The 22,521-nt window shown below is 45.4% G+C and overlaps 1 long non-coding RNA gene across 1 annotated transcript in view; it reads right to left on the bottom strand.

The window, feature by feature from the left end:
- Window positions 1-11,351: 11,351 nt before the first annotated feature.
- Window positions 11,352-22,521, bottom strand: part of LOC142775704 (uncharacterized) — a 119,055-nt gene continuing 107,885 nt past the window's right edge. The window contains exons 2-3 of the long non-coding RNA XR_012886938.1: window positions 12,788-12,968; window positions 11,352-11,383 (exon numbers count right to left, since the gene is read on the bottom strand). This is a non-coding gene — a long non-coding RNA (uncharacterized LOC142775704). The remainder of the gene's footprint in view (window positions 11,384-12,787; window positions 12,969-22,521) is intronic.

Raw genomic sequence — 22,521 nt, 5'->3', positions numbered from 1 at the left:
CACCAACATTATGCCTGCATAGTTTCGAGACCTGACGCAGCTCTGTGGTAGTATATTTGAATTGACATGCAGATTGTGTGGGTTCAATTCCTGCTGGGACTTTCATTTCCATTCTTTGCATTCGTCAGGTCAACGCCGTCGTGGTGTTTTTCAAAGACGATAGTCTTTCTAAATTCTTGGCATACTTGAACGTGGAAATTTAGGTCCTAAGTTCTTCCTTTTTTTCTTTCTTTCTTTCTTTCTTTCTTTCTTTCTCTCTTTCTTTCCTTCTTTCTTTCTTTCTTTCTGCCTGTCTGTCTGTCTGTCACACAATTCAGCCACCCGGCCAAAGTTTAGGTACTTGCTGAACGTACAGCTATCTCGATCCGGTAGCTGCGTTTATACTTGTGAACATTGTTGATCAAGAAGCAAATATTACACACATCTGAGGCGCAATATCAATACGTAAGTATTAGGTGATGTGTTTCTTCACTAAAAATACATAGATACCTAATTCTAACAACCCTAGTGTTTCTTAGGCTGCTATGAAAGTGTGGCGCTATGCACGAAAAGGAGCGCTGCCGACGATATGGTGCTGCAACTTGGCAAGACGGAAATGGTACGAATACACCATCGGGTGGGCGCGGAGGAGACTATAGAACTCATGTAGTACGGTCGGAAGACTACTGTCTTTCGAAGACAATTGCAGCTAAGCAAGCAAATTTATGGCCAATATTGTCTTAATCCTCTCACATTTATTCAACTATGTCTGTCCTCGCATTTCTTCGATAGATATAAACTGTCAAACATCAGAGGCGTAATTGATTTGATTGATATGTGGGGTATAACGTTCCAAAACCACCACATGATTATGAGAGACGCCGTAGTGGAGGGCTCTGGAAATTTCGACCACCTGGGGTTCTTTAACGTGCACCCAAATCTGAGCACACGGGCCTACAACTTTTTCGCCTCCATCGGAAATGCAGCCGCCGCAGCCGGGATTTGAACCCGCGACTTGCGGGTCAGCAGCCGAGTACCTTAGCCACTAGACCACCGCGGCGGGGCAACATCAGAGGCGTATACCCGGATAATGCGTGCCATGGTATACAGGCATGAGCGAAACGTGCCTGGAGAAATGAGTTTGATGACGTAAGCGACGGTAATTTCACGTTATTCATCTCATGACAGTCATATTCGTCAAATTCTTTCAACCTCTCATGCTAATTTTGATCGACATCACGTTAAGGAGTATAGCTCTAGAACTCGCAGACGTAGGCTGCTAGATAGATAGATAGATAGATAGATAGATAGATAGATAGATAGATAGATAGATAGATAGATAGATAGATAGATTAACGCACGAACTATCACGTATTGGAACAAGTATTCCTTGGTTCCGCACTGGTGGTTCCATGAAGTACAATTGCACTTTTCAACTACCGTAGCGCGTAATCGACATTGTCCTCAATCCTTCCTATTTCTCTCACTCCTTGTTTGAAACCTGAGATGTTCTCATCTTAGACTAATAAAAAAAATGCCCGAGCTCACGCTGCTCCTAATCTCTACTAATTGTGACATTCTGTTTGTTGAGGCTCCTTAGTTCATCCGCTTCATCAAGTCTGGGAATTGCTCTGATGGGCTCAATTTGGCAACCATGCGCCTGGAGCCGCCAATATTTACCGCGGCTTTCAGCCTTCTAAGCTGCGGAGTGTACGTTGGTGTCCCTCACCGACGCGCGCTTATTGCGCGCTGTTTGCGCGAGCATGCGGCGCAGCGGCTGCTTGCGCGCCCCTGTAACCAGGGCGATGGCTGTTTGACGAGCCGTTTATTTGACGAGAATGAAACAAGGCGGGGCACAAATAGTGCAACTGGAAATGCGCGCCAGCACGCCCTGTGTTCATTTACAGGCACCGGTGTGGCGAGATAGCCGATAAAGCAGAAGCAGAGAACGGTAATAGTCGCAACTATTGGTTATTGCTTCGCAGTAACCGAGGAAGGAGGTGCACTTTCCAAAGAAAGGATGAAATGAAAAACTAAACGAGAAATCTTGTCGGAGAGAAAAGCAGGACGAACCTCCGCGGAGTGGGATTAGCGGACTAACAGCTCCAAAGTGGAGAGAACTGAAATGGTGGGACCAACGTAATGTGATAGTGCCGTGGCGGTTACGACTCGTGGTAACTTCTTTTGCCGAAGCAAACAAAATGCGACACGGTTAAAGTAAGCCCTACTTTCCATTTACATCACTATCCGATGCCTATCAGCATCTCTGAATTTTACGTAACAGCATCTGTCTCTTTTAAATACGGTGCATTGTGAATTAATACCCAATGATACAACAGTTACAATGTCACAAGTGTGGAACGTGGCTTACACCTCATGGCAAGAAGCGCATCTGATCCGAACGCCACTCTTGATCTATGTCGGCTGTTGGCCAATAGCATGCTATCCGTTGTTCGACATCAAACAGCAGGCGCAGCTGCGAAGTGGGTGCGCACATGAATAGAAAGCGCCTCAGAAAATGACGACTTCACTCTCGGCTTCTAAACTCTCCTTGCCGTTGAAGACCGCAAGATGTGGTTTGGTTCATAGGAGTGCATGCTTTCCGTAGATTGCGTTTTTTTTTTCATCAAGTCTGAGGGTTTGTTCATAACCCCTTTCATAACATTCCCGTTAAGCGTTAAATCGGAGGAATTCAATATGGAGGAGACGAGAACGACATGGGCGAATGTTTTCTTAATATAAGTTAGGTCAGGTTCAATGCACAAGGTTGGTGTAATCACATATATTAGGGAGACTAAAACTCCATGTGCCTCGTGAGTTCACCTTAATATAGATGCACTGAGGAACTCCGCGTCATCGAAAGAACTACGAATCGAGGTGAGAAAGCACGCTAGAAAATATATGCAAGAAGCAGGTTCCGTCATAGCCACTGGCACTGTTCTACTTTTACGATGTCGAGCTTTTCAAACAGCCCTAGGCGAAGGTTTGAATGGTGAGAGATTCACGAGCGCAAAGAAAAGCTAAACGCCAGCCAAGAATATTACTCACCTGACCCTTGTTTCAATGGCTGCCTCCAGTGTGATGGTAACCTGACTAATAAGTTTCTAAGATGTAGTACAGTCGGCTTCTCCAACTTCTTGATCATCCACGGCACGAACAAAAAAAAAACGTGCCGAATTCTATTAGAGTAAGCGCTCAAAAGGTGATGCAGGGGACAGAATTTATATGGTCCTTTAAGCTTTCAGCAAAGACGAGTGTACGGTTAAAGTCCCTTTCTCTTTCTTCACAGTTGACGTATTGATCCACCCCCACTACCTCACGAAAGCTTTCCGCATCCGACGTGGTTTTTGCAATGCCTGCATGATTGAAAGTAGCTGACCTGGTTTTGCGCAACCTCCATGACCGACCCACCTTTGTCCAAGTCAGGACGTTGTGTGATGGCGTCATCGTGGGACGTAACGTCACATAACGTCACTGTGATGTCAAGATGACATTATAACGACGTTACAACACTTGGCGATCTATGACGTCATGACGACGCCACGTGGTGATCTTCTAATCACGGCGTTCTGTCCCGCCGACGCGAGACGCCGGTCAATTTTCGTGTTTGATGAGGCATTCAAGCCTATCACCTTAATAAAAAGAAGATGCATGGGCTTTCTACAATCATTGCAAATCGCAATCACCAGTAAAGAGTATTCGAGTTTACCTGTCGCGGAATAAGCGAATGTGTGAAGAGGGATATCGTCGTTTGTGCTTGATATGTGCTAGTGGGCGTTTGTCGCGTAAGTAAACAGGCTCTGTGATTTCCATGAGGGGACTAGGAGTGCATTGACGCTCTATTCGAGGAAGAGGCCGTTCTCGGCAGGTTGAAAACTGCAGAAACTTTTTGTCGCCAGCTGCTAACCTTAATCCGTGCTTCAGAGCCCGTTGATAATTATTGTGTGCGGTGGTTCTAAGAGTGTCTAGTGTTCAGCGAGATTACTTTGGAGACCTGCTATCTCGATTAAGACTTGTTCTGGATAAATGTGTTCTAACTAATGTATGTATTTTCAGTTTAGCATATAAAGATTGTTTCTTTTGTAAATACAAGGTTCCGCTCTACTGTGCGTGCACATGTACCGATGTATCCTGTATACAGCAGAGAACACTGTAGATCGGTTTCAAAGTAGCATTTGTTGAAGGCTTAAACTCAGCTGTGGAACACGAATAGAGACACCCTTTTGCTTTTCAATGCCATTGTTGTATAGTCTGCCTGTTGTGAGGCATTAATTTACCGTCACTTAATTCATAAGGGCAACTGCGTATCAGTCCATGCTTAGCGACATCTACCGCAGAGGTATCGAGTGCGTGATCCCAACCAGCAACTCCCAGGCATCACCTTGCGCTTTGCCGTGGCACGGAGACGGTCCCGCACGAACTGTATCAGTCACAAAGAGTCTGGGCAAGTAGTTTATTGATCCTATACACCGTCCGGAACTATTTCTCGAGAAGGCGCTCTGTGAGTTCCCGTGAGGCGACATATTTGTTCAGTGTTACGAACAGCAGCACATTGACGAGACAGAGCAGCTACTTCGCTGTCATGGTGGCATCTTCCTCGCACTGCCGCAGCTTATTTTGAAATCACGTGGCTTCATTGAGAAACTCTACGAATATGAGTGGTGTGCGTAGAATATCCCGACGGTAATTTATTGCTTCAGTATCAGTTGATGCGCGCAAGTTTCTGTCTTCGGGCGGAACAGTGCCCACATGAAAGAAAATGGAAGAAATGGCCGATTTACTTAGCCTTGCCGCGATGGTCTAGTGGCTAAGGTATTCGGCTGATTATCCGCAGGTCGCGGAATTGAATCCTGGCTGCGGCGACTGCATTTCAGATGGAGGCGAAAACGTTGTAGGCCCATGTGCTCAGATTTGGGGGCAGGACAAAGAACACTAGGTGGTCAAAACTTCGGGAGTCTTCCACAAGGCGTCTCTCATAATCACTTGATGGTTTTGGGATGTGAAACCCCACTTATCAATCAGTGATTTACCTAAAGGCGTCAAAAATGATGAGAACCGATAAAAAAAAAAGTAGACGTGAGAGTGCGTATGTGTGACGTCGAACTTCGTTCCTTTCCTTGTCGATTTTGGCGCTTTTAAGTTAGTAGCCACGCAACTTTACGAAACTGCCGAACTTGACGTCTATGCCGGTAAAGAGAACCCACCAAATTTCGTGCGTTCTCGTTTGAAGAGTTATTTTTACAAGTATAGACTCCGCTCACTAATTTCCATTTGGATTCATGAAAGTGGCATGCATCGCTCAAATGCCTGGCATATGGTATGCGCAAATAAGCAGATTCCCGAGTTTGCTGCTAGAAAACTGCGCATATTAATAATTCAGTCACTGTCATTTGCCTTGCTCTTCTGATATCATGCATACAGAAAAATTTGGTACCTTTGAAATTGATGCCCCTCGTTTCAGTATTTTTTGTTCTTTTTTAGCGCAATTAAAATGCGGTATAGTTTGTCTGACGCAATTATAGGTAATGCTGAAATGTCGATATTGTAGATGCACTACATATGTACTATCGGCATCAAATGAAACCCGAACAGCGGAGTGCGTGTTTCAAGCATTTGAAACAGTATAGTGTTGGCCGTCCAGTCATCACATTGACAGGTGTGCACATCCGGTTTGGCAGCAGTGCGCCATCTTCCTAGAGTGCGTTATCTCTGTTTCTGCTGTAGTTTTCATGTAGTTATAATGGTGACCATCGTGGGCGCACCTAGCGCTTTTGATCGTATCACTCGCAATTCCTTGCTTTCACTTCAGCGCCGCAGTGCAATCGGTCTTGGCACAATACAAAAAAGACAAAGATAATCGCTTTGCGGTTAATTTCTAAATGATCATTGTACCTTGTTCGCCAGCGCTGCTTCACCTTCTTTCAGAGACCGACACAAAAAGGCTGCACTTTAACTGGAAATGTCGAACGTTTCTTTGAAAGAGACAGCGCAAATTGTTTTGCTTTACCGGCACGAAGCAAAACAGCGTGAAATTACCAGCATTATGAACCGACCTTTGTCTGCTATAAATAAAATTTGCCAGGCATACCGTGATGATGGACTACGAGATTACCAACCGTGCTACAATACTTGCCATAGGCTGCAGCAGTTAAACCTATGTATTTTTTTATTTTGTTCATTTCAAATATCAAAGGTGAACACAAGCAGAAATATTGCAATATAGGGGGATCGCGCAGTGCTGCCACACCGGAGGTGCGGGTCTGTCTGTGTCAATGCCTGTTGGACGGCGCCCACTATGTCATTGATAAGGCTTGTGCCACGCGCTCCGCTGTTCGCGTTTCATTGGATGCCGATAGTACATATTTTCTAACAGTGCATGTATAACGAATTTCGGTGTGAATATTTCCTTGTTTGTCACTGTATGGAAAATTTATTGTTACTTGTATTTTGTTGTTTCCTAATAGTGTAAATAAATCTGTACGTTATTTAGAATGTTACTCTATGCTCTGTATGAATGAATACCATCTTCAATATGCCGTCTGTAATGACTCCAGAACTGGGGTCAAACGAATTGAATATAAGTAAATAAATAAAGGGTTCCTCTGCGATTCGCCTATTAGCGACAGGAAAAGTTTGGAAACCTGGTATCATCCGTGTGGTCCGGAGCATTTAGAGTTTCCTACGTTAAGCATAGGAGACACTGGCATTGCGATTTTTCCGCCACCATGGGAATGATAGGTAGCACAGAAATTTAGATTTCGCGCCGACCGGTTGTCCCCCGCGATCTCCGACGACAGCGCAGCTCTGGCTGACTGGACTCACCCTACGCCATCTCCTGGTGCCGACAAGAGCTCTCGCCGAGTGGTGCCCCGTCCTAGGACTCCTGCGACCATGTCCATCTTTCCTATCTCCTGTTTACTTCCGTCGCTTTCTGTCGTTCGCTGTCTCTGCGACTCGCTCTCTCCTTCCTCTCTATCTCTTTACCTTTTAATCCTATCCTTTTAATCTCTCCTTTACCCTACCCCTCGTGAGCTACTGTTGAGGTGTCCTCCTCCGGAGATGCAGTTACGGGGCCCATTTTTCTCTTCTTTTCATTTAAAATCACTCACACAGAAATTGGCTTGCGCCTTCGAACCCAGTTGTGGCTTTGTTCATTTCTGCGTTTTGGTTTTGTTTCGAATAAAAGAACAGATCATTGGGAACTTGGGGACCCGATTTGAATTGGTGAGCCTAAAAGGTTAAGGTGGTGAAGTGAAACTGCTGCAAATTTGCCGATTGTCTCGCGACTAAGCGGTTCCAGTCCACGCGAAGCAAAACGGAGCCAAGAGGTACGAAGAATAAACAAATCCGTGTACTACCCACCTTTCCCGTGCTGGCTGAAACGCCGTGTGTTGCAATTCCCATGTGCCAGAATTATCTCCAGTGTATCTATATGAAACTCTATGGCCCAGAAGAGAAGAAGGCTACAATGGAGGACTCGTTTTTTTGTTATTCACAATAATAATGAAATCTAACAAGTTATAACGCAAGGAAAATATATGCGATGTTACTAGAAATTATTGCTATGTGTGTGAAGAACGAAAAGTTGATGAAAAGATAACTTGCCATGGGCAACAACCAATTGCCTGCGACCTTCAAATAACACGTCCGATGCTCTACCAATTGAGCTAACCCGGCGGCCACCTCCCCGTCTACTTTTTGGGGTATGTAGTACATGTGCATTAAACGTGGAAGCGTCGGTCAGCGCCACCAGTAGCTCTTAAATGTATACACTTCCTTCTTTCATTCATAGCGAGGGTCTCGTTTAGGCAGACTTAATACTTTAGGTACAATATACGAGGAATTATTGGTCAGCTGCAAACTCGCAATAAGTTCCCGTGCTACGTGACCAATGTTGCCCCTTGCCCTCCTATGTTAAGATTGAGGAGGGTGTATGAAAAGTAGACACGCTAGCGTTAAAGAAATCAGTTTTATTCTAGCCTTGAGGAGGGCAAGTCTGCTTGTCGTGTAACGTCGGCTCGACACAAGCCCTGTTTATTCAGATTTTTCATCGCAAGCTTCCATCTTTCCCTTCCCGCTTTTAGGTGACACCAAAGAAGTAAGAATGTTCCACACTCACCGTCGCGGCTACTGGCGGTGATATATATTCAAATATATACCCATAAAAGGGGGGGGGGGATATCTGCCGTGATATCTCAAGTGGTAGAGCATTGGACGCGTTACTCGAAGGACAGAGGTTTCGTTCCTTCCCATGGCAAGTCATTTTTTCGCCCATTTTTTTTCTCTCATTTACATTACAATTACTTCTAATAACACCACCTGTACTTTCCTTGGCATGATCTGTTCGATCGCATTATTAATGTTCATATGGTCCAGACTGAGGCAGAAGACGAAAATCCTGCTCTGAAAGGTCCATTCGTATGCTGTGTAAAACTTGGACAGAAGCGCGCGCGCGGGCGTGTGTGTGTGTGTGTGTGTGTGTGTGTGTGTGTGTGTGAAAAGGAACTCCTTCAAGCGAACTGTTCATTACAATATTATTTTTTATTACTTGTTTCAATTTGCTATGTGTTCATTCTTCACTTGTTCATTTTCGTGTTTGGGTAACAACTTCCATTTTTCTTTGTGCTGTACAACATATAAGAATGAATCAGCCGAGGTGATAAAGACCTCAATATCTCCACAGCACGCAACAAAACTAAACAGAATGGAAGCCGGTGACATGTATATTAAGTGATTTGGCCAGTAATAAGCATCCTCAAATATACGAGAATTTCGATTCATGATGGAGTTTGTTTGTTGACGAAGCCAGCAGGCTGATCTACTTCAAGCGTTCTGGTAGAGGCGCATGACATACGAACCGTGATATCCACGGCTCTTCTATACTTGAACGGAAATAGTATAGGTAAACATTAACTATATACATGCTTCCAACAGAGAACGGCGTCAAACTGTAAAAAGGCGTGTCGCAGCAAAAGCTGGCTAGAAAAAAAGAAAGGCCTATGAAATACACAAGTGGACCACTTATTTAATGAGTGTGATGTTTCGTGTTTGTCTCATTCTTTCGTGCTGTCTACAATAAAGCCGCAATCCTCATATTTTTCTTTTTTACAGCGAAATCTGTTACGAGATCACAACTCGGGTCACGTGCAGTTGTCCGCCGCAACCACTGCCACCTCCAGTGTCCGTAACCACATCACGCGAAATTAGAAAAACAAACCTAGCACCAATGACACAGTGGGGCTGTGACCCGGGTCCGCGGGGTGCCAGCCCAGTATTCTACCACTGAGCTACGCCGGTGCTTGTAACTTGTTGGCAAACTTGCCTTAGACAGGCTTGAGGGCGGGAAAGCAATCGCGTTAATACGACTTATAAAGCATTTTCAAACAGCGAAATAACAACGAGTCGTCGCACAATGCGAACGGTGTAGCGAGTGGGTCGTCCGATGCTCCAACCTATCACAAAGGCTTGTTCTTGTTCACCTAATAACTGTGGCGCATACCCACTGCAGTCATAATTTCTCATCGTCGTCAGTCACTGCATGAATAATTGGCACAAAAATCCTTTCAAGTGTTTAGTGGATAACACGCAAGAAATCGTATCCGAGTCTTGGAAGTTTGCTAGCATCATTCCGATTTTAAAACCGGCTAAGACACCCTTTTGAATCTTTCCGCCCAATTAGTCTGACAAGTTGTTTATGTAAGGTAATGGAAAAGTTATTGATGCGCGACTTCAGTGGTGGTGCAACAGGACCAGTGTATTCTCCGACTATTGAACAGGTTTTAGAAAACAGAGATGCACAATGGATGCAATACTGGACATAGTAACGTATGTGGAGCATGAACGCGCCTGTGGTAGTTTGATGGTCACAGTGTTTTTAGGCATCAAAAGGGCATTTGATACAGTCAGTCACACTCACGTTCTGCTGAGTATGTTGGAACTTGGACTGTTTGGCAGGTCCTTGCGGTGGATATCTCAATTTTTATCAGGACGTAAACTATTCGTTCATACGAGTGAAGGAAAGAGTGCGGAACACGACGATGGACAGGAAGAGCCACAAGGAAATGTACTCAGCCCATTGTTTTTTGAACTGTGTTATGGCTTTTTTAGCAAAAAGACTGCCTTCTAGGTGAAAATACTCTTTATATGCAGATGATATGTGCCTTTGAGCATCTGGCACGGACGCTCGGTTAATTCAGACTGCATTGCAAGACGGCATAAATATTATTAACCACTTTTAAGAAGGAGGAATGGTTCTGTCGCACGCCAAGGCAGCTGTATTGTCCTTCACCCGTAAGAAGTTAAAAAAAACTTCAATCTCAATTTTGAAAGAGAACCACTAATGACTGTGACACAGCATCGGTTTCTCGGAGTAATACTTGATAGACAGCTATCATGAGTACCTCGCATAAAGAAACTCGAGAACGAGGTGAATACGCTAGTGAATATACTCCGCGAAATTTCTGGGACATCATTGGGCGGATCTGCATAGCCCATGCTAGCTGTTAACAATGCTTTAATAACACAAAAAGTGGCATATACGGCAGCACTCTCACACGGCATTTGCCGCCCTTCAGGGGAGCAACTTCAAAAGCTATCAGATAGGGGACTGCGCGTCTGCCTAGGTGTTCCACGAGTGACTTCCAGCAGCTTTGTCATAGCAGAGACTCGACAACCATCCTTTCCAGTCATGAGAACAATCGAAACATGCCGCCATTTTTTGCGCTTACAGACGCAACACAAGGACCACCCATTGGTACTGGATATTTTACGAAGGAATAAAAGCAATGCTCACAAATAAATACAGAGTAATGCACATATATTACCAAGAAATGAATTTTGGAGCTCTGAAATTGACTATCCTCAATGGCTGCTTGCAATATCAAGCATTGAATTCTCGGTAGATGGCATTTTCAGAAAGAGAGACATGTTCATACGAGCTGCTCAATAACTAGCGCTTTATCAGATACACATGCGGTATCCAGGGTACATACACGATTACACCGATAGCTGAAGTATTACAACGTCTTAAACTGCAGCATTTATTATACCACAGCTCAATATTCAGAAATCATTTAAATTATTTCGCAAGACGTCATATACTACAGCTGAGCTTTTCGCTATTTTGTATGCTATGAAGTGTATAAACTCGGCAGCAGACGCGAAAAAATGGGTACTTTTCAACGATTCACAAGCCGCATTCACATCACTCTCCAGTACAAACACAGCAGTAATTATTCATCGTATGATATACGAAACGCTGAAACAGCTCACCGAAGCAAGCACAGCGCAACATGAGATCAAATTCCAGTGGATACCTGGCCATTGCAACATTCCTGGAAACACAGCTGCCGTTGAAGTGGCACGACAAGCACACCGTAAAGATGTTACTGTTGTTTTACCCATTCTGAAAAAAAAAATGAATTGCGTGGTAATATAAAGGCTATACTTTCAGAATGAGCAAACCTGCTTGGTATGACCAAAGTACAAAGAGCTATAATTTATATCACATCGCTCCATTCATTGAATTCGAAATTACGCTAGCTATAAATAGAAGTATGGAAACTCTTACTCACTGATTCAGACTAGGCACCGCATACACAAAACAATTTTTGCGCAGAATTGGCAGAGCTGAAACTCCCGAATGCGAATGTGGATTTATAGATGAGGACGCATGTCACCTTTTTATGGACTGTCCACATCATGACACTCCGAGATGCCGTCTTAAATAGGAACTGTTGGCATTAGACCACAGACCCTTTAGCATCAAGAAACTTCTGGGCCCATGGCGAACTCGAGTTTTACAGACGCATGCTTTAAAAGCGTTAATACGTTTCTTACAAGACAGCGGAATTGCTGACAAGTACTGAGAAATAATGAACTTTCATTTGTTTAACACATGTCGTGCTTATTATGACCATTATCATATGACACCCATCACACGTGTGTTCAGTGAATGACGTGTCGACTGTTATGTAAACACGAGCGAATACGTTTTCATAAGGACCAGACGTGTGGTCCACTGTTTAGTGCTGGTTGGATTGAATATTAACGAGGGACATTATCAGCGACTTCATTGGTTTACTTCCGAACATTTACTAAAAATTTTGTTGTGATATGTGCGTATAAGTGTGTTTTGCATATGATTGCCCGAGTGTTCTATTTTCCATGCACTGCTTTGTATGTTTTAATTTAAGATACGTGTTCAACTTCCACTCAGGGTCTAAGGAGTAGCCGGCGCCATACTTGTGCTCCAACATCTCCTTATATATCATATCAGTAAAAAAAAGGTAAGCATAAAAAATCACACGTAAAGAATCCTGAAGGGTCCACTTGTATGTTTCAGGCAGCTTGCCGTTCTTTTTCTGACCGGGTTGCGCCACGACGCGCTTCCTTTTCATGTGATGTTTCAGTCTGACGTAACTCAGTGGCAGCACATACGGTGCGCACAGTTTCAATATCACCTAGATCTGGGCCTTAAATTTCAATTATATGTATCTCAAGTTACGCATGAAAAAATAAATTAGAAATTTAAAGGCTTGTTTTTTTCGTTAGACACTATACTATAGAGAACTAACTGGCAATGATGCCAAGGAAAGTACTTTATGGAATGCTATTAAAATTATTTGTAATGTGAATGTAAAATAAATTGGACAAAATGATAACTTTCTGCTGGCAGGATCCAAACCTGTGACCTTCGAATAACGTGTCCGCTTCTCTGGCCATTTCATATTTTTTTGAGGGGGGGGGGTGTGTATGGTATCCTAGCAAAACTTTACTGATGCCCTGCATAGCACTTCTCAACACGTACCTGGCCGCTCCAAAGTACGGACCAGAAAGCTTTTCGGGCGCATCGTCGGCTTGCAGTTCATCTCAGAGTTGGTCGACTAGAAGGGGGCTACAGAGTGCCGCCTCCCTCCTGGATGAGTTGTCATCGAAGGTAGAATATGACCGGGCCCACCTCGAGGGCATCTGTTATAACGTGGATATTCCTGCGCGTGAGATGCAAGAACTGTCGGTACGCGTATCTGGATAGATCGCTTGTAAAAGACACAAGTTAGGATAAGCATTTGTTTTCAAAAGCCGAAGTGTCAGCTCTGTAGAGATGATAATGCCGCTCGGGCAACTCTTGACGGCGCACATGAGAATGCCATACCACTTTCAAGGTCTGACCTGGCAGCAGCCTTCGAGGGCTTGGATAGGTGATAACTCTCTATATGGTGCCCACCTAACTGCCAGATCAACCAGACCACTCATCAATACCACCTGCGCTCGTTCATGTATTACTATATGCCAAGTGGACTCCATCAAAGAGAGACCAAACTGCTTTATCATATGGTTAGGTGAGGCATTTACGAACTCGTATTTCGTCCACATTGGAATAGCCGACAATGCTCTCTGCGATGCCTGTAATTGCGAGGAGATCCTACGCCACAAACTGTGTGACTGTCCATTATACAATGTGCAGAGACAATCAATGGTGTCCTTTATAGCATGTCTTGACAATAGACAAATGTATTTTGAATTCGTTCTAGCATGTCGTCAACAAAGGACATTGTAGCTGAAGGTGACCATGGAAGTCCCGAGGTTTTCGAAGAAGACAGAGCTGGTCAAGCGGCTGTGAGGGTGATGGCGTGTTCCACGCCATATTGTCGGACTCTTACTGAAAATAGGTGCTTGTGCACGTGTTCTGTGATGTGCTATCTCTGTGTCCCTTTCCTCGCTTTCCTCTCTTTCTTTCAATCTCTCCCACGGCAGGGCAGCAAACTGGTTATCATGGACTGGTTGATCTCCCTATCTTTCCTTCTCTACCATTCTCTGTGCGAAAAAAAGCACCCTTAAGGGTCGTTCCACGCGCTTCCCGCACAGCCGCAACGCACGTGCCGGGACACCTACCACGCGCAAGCGGGGGACAACTAAGCCAATTGGCGACGCTGCGGAGGGTGAAAGAGCGCCGGCAATTGGCTTATTTGTCCCCCGCTTGCGTGCGGTAGGGGTCCCGGCACGTGTGTTGCGGCTGTGCGGGAAGCGCGTGGAACGGGATTCGTTCGCTGGATTCTGTGCAGACCAGTTGTGCCCTCGCAATCTCCGACATCAGCGTAGCTCTGGCCGATTGGGCTGGCCCTACGTCATCTCCTGACGCCGATCTTTGACGGCAGTGTAGTTTTGACCTACCGGACTTGCTCTACGCCACCTCCTGACGCCGACAAGAGCTCTCGCAAGTGGTGCCCCGTCCTCGGATTTCTGTGACCTTGTTTCCATCTTTCCGATCTCTTCTATCCCTTCGATATGTCCTTGCTCACTGGCTTAGCGCATCTTTATCTCTCTCTATACCTTTAATACTATTCTTTTAAATCCCTCCTCACCCCCTTCCCTTGTGAGCTACTGTTGAGGTGTCGCTCCCTGAAGCAGACAGTTACGGGGATCACTTTTCTCTTCCTTTCTTTCTTAGAACCACTTTGTGTGTGTGTGGAACGAGCCTAACATAGCTTATCGCTCGCTCCATAAGCATCATAAGCTAAGTTAGGAATAAACCAACTCGCCCAACAAGTCACTGTGCTTTCTCTCTCTGTTGAGCCCCGGATGTGGAATGGAATAGACTCTCTGGGTTTCTGAAAAAAAAATAACATAGAAAGCCACGTCTGCCCGGAAGCTAATGATTAAAAAGTTGTAGATTATCAAAAAGGTGTACATTAAAGAGTTGTTGTTAATTACTCATTTCAATGTCACTTTGCGTGCGGCCCAGTATTTCCACCTAACGTTGAGTTCACATGCGAAGACAGATATACCAGTGTGAGAGCAGTTATAAAAAAGAATCAGTATTGCCAAGAAAAAAAGAACAGTGTAAGCCGGAACACTTGTCTTTCTTCTTCTTTTTTTCTTTTTGCGATGGGTCCACAATTTCCGCTTCCACAAGCATAGCCATTGCAGAGTATCACTGTTACAGCGACATTGCATCTTGTTTCAACTCCTCTGGGTGTGTATCCGTTAAAAAAGTGGCCCCGTATCTGCATGTTATACTGCAAATATCGTCGAAAGAGGATGATAGCCTTGCATCTGGAGAGAGTGAACAAAACGTTTATTTGATGTTCTGCGCAAAAAAGCCCGTGAATGGTATACTGGAGGCGCTGCGTTAGAGGGCTTCGAGTGCGCAGCGGAGGCGAACGAGCGCATCAAGTCGTCACACGTGAGACATGAGTGCTATCTGGTACTTATCTTGGAAAACGAAGCGCGCGCACCCTGCACGCGCGTCTGAGAGGTGATAAGGTGTGGAACGCAAGGCGACGGGTAGGTGCCACCACCATCTTCGCAAAGCGTTGTCGTCTTGGCAAAGCGTTGGAAACACTTGCATTTGCGAGCAAGCGTTGCCTGGTCAGCGCAACGTCATAAACGCTACGGTCCTTATAATTACTTATGTATGCCTTTTGTAGTAAGAAACACACATACATAATATTGACGTGTTGTTATGGTGCCTCAGATATGAGCAATAATTGCTTTTCATTTACAATCGCTCAAGTATGAACGCTGAATCTTGAGCGATTTTGGTGGGTGCTGCGGATGGGGTCGGCCGTTTGAAGTATCGTTTAGACACTTTGGTGCCATTTAGAGTCCCGTTGAGAGCAGACAAACAGAAAAATGTACAGACAGATAGACCGACCAAATTTTTTGCATCGAAGGTCTACAAGAAAGACTAGCGTCTTTAAAAAAGTTTCAGTTTTCCTGCGAGTAAGTCGCTTACTATACTTCAGTTCAGTAGCACTTTAGTAGAAACGTGAACTGGTGTCAGCACATGGATGAAAGCGTCAAGTCATTTCACCGAGCAGTTAAAACACACCACGCGCATTCACGCAGAGCGTGCATGCGTCACGCCTACACAAACTGAAGATGACTAGCCACTCGACATTTTGCACTCCGCAGGGCTGCCCTCACCTGGAGACCTCATAGCAAGGTGCCCCGGAAAGAGGAGCTGCATAAGCTGCAACGCACCGTCATTTTATTTATTTTTTGGCTGTATATTTAGTGGACGGCAGATAGCAGTCGACTGAGGGCGTATTCTCCTGATGGTGACTTAAACGAAACATCCGAAATTGACGAGAGAAGAGGAGTCAAAATACCAACGCTGACAGAATGCGCGCGAGAGAGAGGAAGAAAAACAATGGGAGAATGGGAACACCGGAAGAGACAGGCGATAGGAAAAAAGCATCGGGGGACTGAAGAATTTTCGGCGTCATGTTTTGGCAGCGAAACGGAAAAACAGGAGACACGAGGAAGTGGGCATCATTTCTTTTGGCCGAAGCCACCCCGGCGTCGTTCATGTCTGGAGCCAGCCAGCGCCTTCTTCCCGCTGTCCCAAACATTTGCACCGGTTCATGTTTTTCTACATTTCACTTCGGAACGGAATGGTGCAGGAAACTGCTAAGAGCAGCGGGCAGCAGCGGCAAAAGCGTGCGCCCGCACGAAAAACGTCACCACCACGGAGAACGAGCGGTAAGAGTCGGCACAGGAACGAAAAAAAAAAAAAAACGTGGATACGAATACGAAGGTGTCGCTCCCATGAGCAGTATCGAAAAGCATAAGGAGGAATTCCAGCCAAATCCATTTAAGGCGCTTTCGAACGCTTCTTTCCTCTCCTTTTTTTTTCTCTTTGTCTTTAATACTTCTTACCACGACCGAAGGTTGGGGCGCAGCGCGCGCGCGGGATCGCGGTGCCGAAAGCAAAAGTAACAGCGCGCGCCGGTGACGCATGATCTCGGTGAGGAAAGGGCGACCATCAGCGGAAAACTCGGCGCCGGCAGAGGAAGAGCACCCATCGGAAGGTAGGCCGGAGCGCCGAGACAGAGGAATTGGAGGGAAGACAGAGCCGGAAATGAAAAACGCCTCCGGAGCCTGCCGGTCGGCACCTCGCGCCGGCCAGCGACAGCCCGGCGAGCCGCGACGCCCGCAGGAGGACCCGCGCGACGCTTTCGCCAACTGCCATCTCTGGTTAAACGCGGCTATCGCCTCGGTAATAGGCGGATGTCACACGCTCCCTAATCAGATTGCGCCAACTCGTCCCGCGCGTCAATCGGCGCATTCACGGCCGTCCCTTCCCGGCTTCCTTCTTTTCCTATCGCCACGGCGTGGCGAAGATGGAGCGGTGTGTCCGCGTGAGGTAACTTATCAACATTAGCGGCACTGCATCTCCGGGCCCTTCTGCATCCAGGGCCGCCACGCGCTCTCGGGCCGCCGTCGTCGAGCTAACCGACACTCGCTTCGACACCTCTTTCACCGACATAATCGCCGACATTGGCGTCGCCTCGCCTTGCCAATAAATTTAGTCACCGAGCATCTATGCCGGCTGTCGTGCACCTCAACAACAATAGCATGGCGGCGGTCCCGTTAGGGGGAAAAATGTTGGAATAGTATTTGGCCTGCAGTGACACAGGTCCCCGTTGTAATCTGTATACATTATATTCATGAAAAAAGGACTTGCTGGCACAACCACTAATATATATATATATATATATATATGAAGCGAACAATGCGAGGCGACGTAACCGGCCTGCCCACGGTGTCAAATGGAGGAGAAGCTCTTGGCAACAGTGGTGGACGACGTGTCCAGCGATGCCACAGGCGAAAAAGGTGGCCATAGTCCAGCGTCCTGCACGTGCCTGAGCGAAGGTAAAACGAAGCCGAAGATCTCTCGAAGGGATACGACACAGCGCCCGCGGTTCTTGGCATGGTATGGGGTGGCGTGGCAGGTTGAGCATAAGGCATAGGCTTTTGCACGGGCCGAGCAGCGACGGCGGCGTATACGTGATAGTCGCAGTGTCTGGTAGTTGCTGATGCATCGGTGGGAGGGTCGCAGTGACTTGGATCCGAATGGCGCGTTGAAGGTCTGGAGCCAAAACATGCGCGGGCTCATGTGTGAGAGACAACTGTGACAGCAGGTGCACCACCTCTTCACAGACGAAGTCCTTCACTCTAAAGAAAAAAATCCAATATATGAAGAGTGTTTCTGCTACACAACAATAATCATCATCTACTTCGAGTACGTACTTTCCTCGCGTTATCGCCACGGTTCCGGTAGTTCACAGTCGCGAACCGCGCGCGCGTTATCAGTGTGACATGACATTTCCGACAAAAAAGTGGCCAGCGCCGGGTTTTCGAAAAAGGAAACGCGAGCAAGTAAGATGACAATTATTGTTGCGTAGCATAACTACTCTCCGAATACTCCATTTGTTCGTAGGGTGAATTGATTTCAGAAAGAAGTGACTGCATATTGGTAGGACGGGCAGCTATAGCTGCAAGCTTGCGAGCGTGTCTGACGTCTTGAGGGTTTAACGAGCAATCTTGCGCTACCTACGCAACTCATCGAAGCTCCGACAGAGGGAGGCGAGTGAAGAGATCGTGGTGAGATTTATTATCGCGAGCAACATCTGAAAAGTGCCGTCCTCGATACCTTTCAAGATGAGCCTAATTTTCTCTTCCTGAGACAAGGCAAAGTTGACGCCGTTGCATAGATTCAGCACATCTTCGATGTAGCCCATGTAGTTTTCGCCTGGTTGCTGAGCACGTTGACACAAACGATGCTAGGCGTGAAGCTTGTGAGCCGCAAGTCGTCCAAATAGGTCCGTATATAATAGCAGTCTTGAAAGAAGGCCAGGTATAGGAACGTCAGCTTTGTGGTTATTAAACCACAGCTGCGTGATATCTGCGAGACAGAACGTGACGTAGCCCAGCTTACTTTGGTCGTCCCATTTGTTACTGGTACAGACTTTGTATTACTTCACCAACCAATCTTCCACGTCCGATTCAGCGGAGCCAGGGAAGATAGGAGGATCTTATTGAGAATACACGGTGTCGCAAGTGACGTGGATCACTGTAGCTTTCTCCAGGAGTGGAGTCTCGGTGGCTTTGTTGGAGTTACGAAGAAGGGGAAGCTTATGGAAGCAAAGTTCCAGGTTTGGACAGGGAGTCCACACACCTCCACGAAATATCATTCACGTATGAACGTACTGGAAGGCCTAGGAACGTCAGCAGACCGAAAATTCAAGCACGCGCAAGTTACTCGGGGGGGGGGGGGGGGCTATAGAGTTGATGATCATTAGAAAATACCTACAGCTGGAAAAAAAAAAGCCGGAATTAGAGCACGCCTCTGCGTCTAATGAAACACTCAAAAAAGCAGGATAGCAAGCTGAAAGCAAAGATATATTTGTTATTGAAATAGAAAATAAACGAAAGAAGTTTTTGTCAAGATTACCTAGCAATGGCTACTTCTTTCCACTTGATTTTCGCAAATAAAAAAATAGCATATATGCATATACACAGCCCTACATAAGTGAGAGCAAAGGTTCTTCTATGGGCAGAACAAGCACGTAGTCGCTCCGCTCACTTTTAACTATAGTCCACTCAGTAGTGGTCACAAATCTTCGTTTCTTCGAAGAATTGTTGGAGCACCTCCATTGCTTTGCCATTTGTTTTAGATGGCCTTGGCCCTAGTATTTTATTTAACGCAAATGGCCGCTCGAGATTGAACTTATGGAGTTCCTGTGCGCGTCGCCTTCGGTGTGTGTCGTGTTTCGGACAGTCGAGCAAGAGGTGATAGATATCCACGTCGTCGAGGCCGCATGAACATGCTGACGTTTTTAAACGCTGAATACGAAGTAGGAAGTGCTTTGTGTAAGCAGTTGCGAGTCTTGGGTGATGTATGAGTGTGTCGATACGCCTTGGGAGGTCACGGTCTAATTGGCATTCAAGATTAGGATCAACAGCATATAGGATCGATTCCTTTTTTTTTGTCTGTGAGCCAGGTAGACAAGCATAATTCACGTTTCGTTGTTCGTAAAATTCTATTTACATCATATTGAGATGCAGGAATTAGGTATGTTTGCGCAGAATGATGAGCAATTTTCGCCGACTGATCTGCCATTTCTTTTCCCTTGATTCCAGATTGACTGGAAACCCACTGAAATGCCACTCGACGATTCGACTTCTTAGCTTCTAAAAGCTGTTCTAGTATAGCGTATACTATATATACGCACATCAATGTGTATTGAAGGGGCATTTTCCACACTTGCGAGTGCCACCGGAGAGTCTGTAATTACCACGCATTTTCTTGGTGTCGTTGCCAGTTTAATAAAGCTTATGACTAGCGAAATCGCCACGAGCTCCGACGTTGTTGAAGAAGAGAAATGACCCAACCGACATTCGTATTCTTCGCGCTATTGCGGAATTATAAATACCGATGCCGCTGTCTCTTTGGCGACGGAGCTGTCAGTGTACACGTGAGCGTAGTCTTGGTACCTGTGACACAGATGATAACCTCTTGGCCTTATGCCTCTGTCTCTCTCTAAATAATTCTCTCAACTGTGAAATAAAACCCTCCACTGTGAAAGTGGCGAACGCTTTCCATAAGTTAGACGGTTTATGATCCTCGGTGAAAGGGTGACGTCATGGCTCTTATGGGAGCCGAGAAAAGTACCTATGAATATGCTTACTCGACCGCCTGCCCTTGATAGTATATCAAAAAATAATATAACTATATTTGGGGTTTGACGATCCAAAACACGACAATATCGTTATGAGAAACGCCATAGTGGAGGGCATCGTAAATTGCGACCCCTGGGGTTCTTTAACAGATACCTAAATTTAGGCACACACATACTGGCCTCAAACAATTTCACCTCCATCGAAAAAGCAGCCAAGATTTGATCCCATGAGCTTGGGGTTATCAGTCAAGCACTGTAATCACTAGACCTCTACGGCGGGGCTATTGGAACAATCAATTATGATAGCAGCTGCTAGGTAAGTTAGGTATAGAGAGAATGATAAATGATACGAGGAAAGAGAGGAGGTTTACCGGAAGATGAATATCTAGTTTGCTACCCTGCAACGTGGAAGGGACTGGGTGAGACAGCAAGCTGAGGAACGATAGAGTGCGACGAGAGATATAAATAGTAACAAAATGCACGAAAACATCATGGTCGTTCAAGGAGGTCATTTGTTCGTAGAAACTACAACATAGCTTATAAGTCGATCAGTTTCCGATGTAGAGCTCGGGCATTAGATTTTGGGGGCATTCGCATTCTCTGATGGGGTGTTCGCACCTCATGGTACTTTCCACATAACAAGATCCTTATACATTTCTATTTCGTAGCACCGATATTCACCGCAGTACTGAGCCAGTTATTATACAAGTTTATCCTGTTTTCAGCTGTTACGCAATGCTACTTCACTTCGTGGACGAAATTTTTAGCGCACGTAATCATAGGTTCCGTTATTTGCCATCTCCATGGCATGGCACTCTTTTCATACAGATTTGCGCACGCGAGCTCAAGTGACGTCGAGATTGATCGCAAGTGCTGATGGTGTTGGCCTTAGTCATGCGTCAAGTTGCGGAGCTGTAATCATACCCCACATACCTACATGTGCTCATCATAGCATAAAAGTCACAAACGAAAATTCGGCTGCCAGTAGTTTTTCGAACAATTCCAGGTGTTTACATATTGATTCCCATTATAACAACATTCTGACTCTAGTACGTAAAACCAGGAATTTTAAACGCATTGCAATGTGCTTGTTAGTTCGTTTCAAACGAGGTCCTCCAAAAAAGTCTGAGTACGCACCCGTCACACAAGTTGGGACATGATAAATGATTCTGCTACCGATAAAAAGTAAAGGTAAACGGGCAGCTTCAGTAGCAAATTACGCATCATCTTATGTTCTCTTAAGAGATATACAGTCGTTCTAAACACGAATTGACAAAAGCCTTGTCGATGGAAAGACCGTGTCTCGCATAGAGGCAAGCGAGCGCTGTTTTCTCCGATAAATAAGGACTTGTGTTTTTACTTGAATACCAGCGGGAAAACTGATGCTTGGCGCAAAACACAGTGAGAACTTGACCACAAACAGAATGTTTCATCAGGTGACCTTGGTTTGATTTACATGACTCCCGGCAATTTTTTTGTTCTAAATACTGAACAGTGCACTTTTTTTCTTTCATTGAGTAAAAAATAACAGCTCAGAATTCGCTGCCAAATTTTTATTGCTTTGACTATATAGATAAGATTGAAAAGAGGGGGTTGTCTTCGCTTAACGCAATAAAATCACCCTCATCAGTGCTTCTCAACGTTCTGATTGAGGTATTGAAGAGCCCTCCCTTCGAGGAAACGTTGCGGTTTTGCGCTTCTTAAAAACCATTTGTATGGTTTGTAATAACGAGGAGCCGTTATGCTTTTTTGTTATGTTCTTTTTTATGAAATTAACCACTGCATGGAGGTATTTCAGAGGTTACTTCCAGTTACTTCCATATAGGTGCATCATGGGTTACTCCATGAAACAAAAATGTCACAGTTTCGCCCAAAGGACGAAGCAATGAATTTGATAGCAACATATGCGAATGCTTTACAAAGCAAGGCTAGTATTTTTAGGAACAATAATAATTGTAGTAAGCATGTGCTTGCTACCCAGTTTCCTGCGGCGCGGCCACAGTAGATCACCCCAACAAGGCTCGTGCGTCGTGACAGCGTTGATATATGAAGTGAGGCTGGCAGTCAAATCATT

This window comes from Rhipicephalus microplus, chromosome X (genome assembly GCF_043290135.1).
Source record: "Rhipicephalus microplus isolate Deutch F79 chromosome X, USDA_Rmic, whole genome shotgun sequence".
NCBI lineage: Eukaryota > Metazoa > Arthropoda > Arachnida > Ixodida > Ixodidae > Rhipicephalus > Rhipicephalus microplus.
The sequence above is the reverse complement of the archived record's forward strand: the minus strand, read 5'-3'. Positions and strand labels throughout refer to the sequence as shown.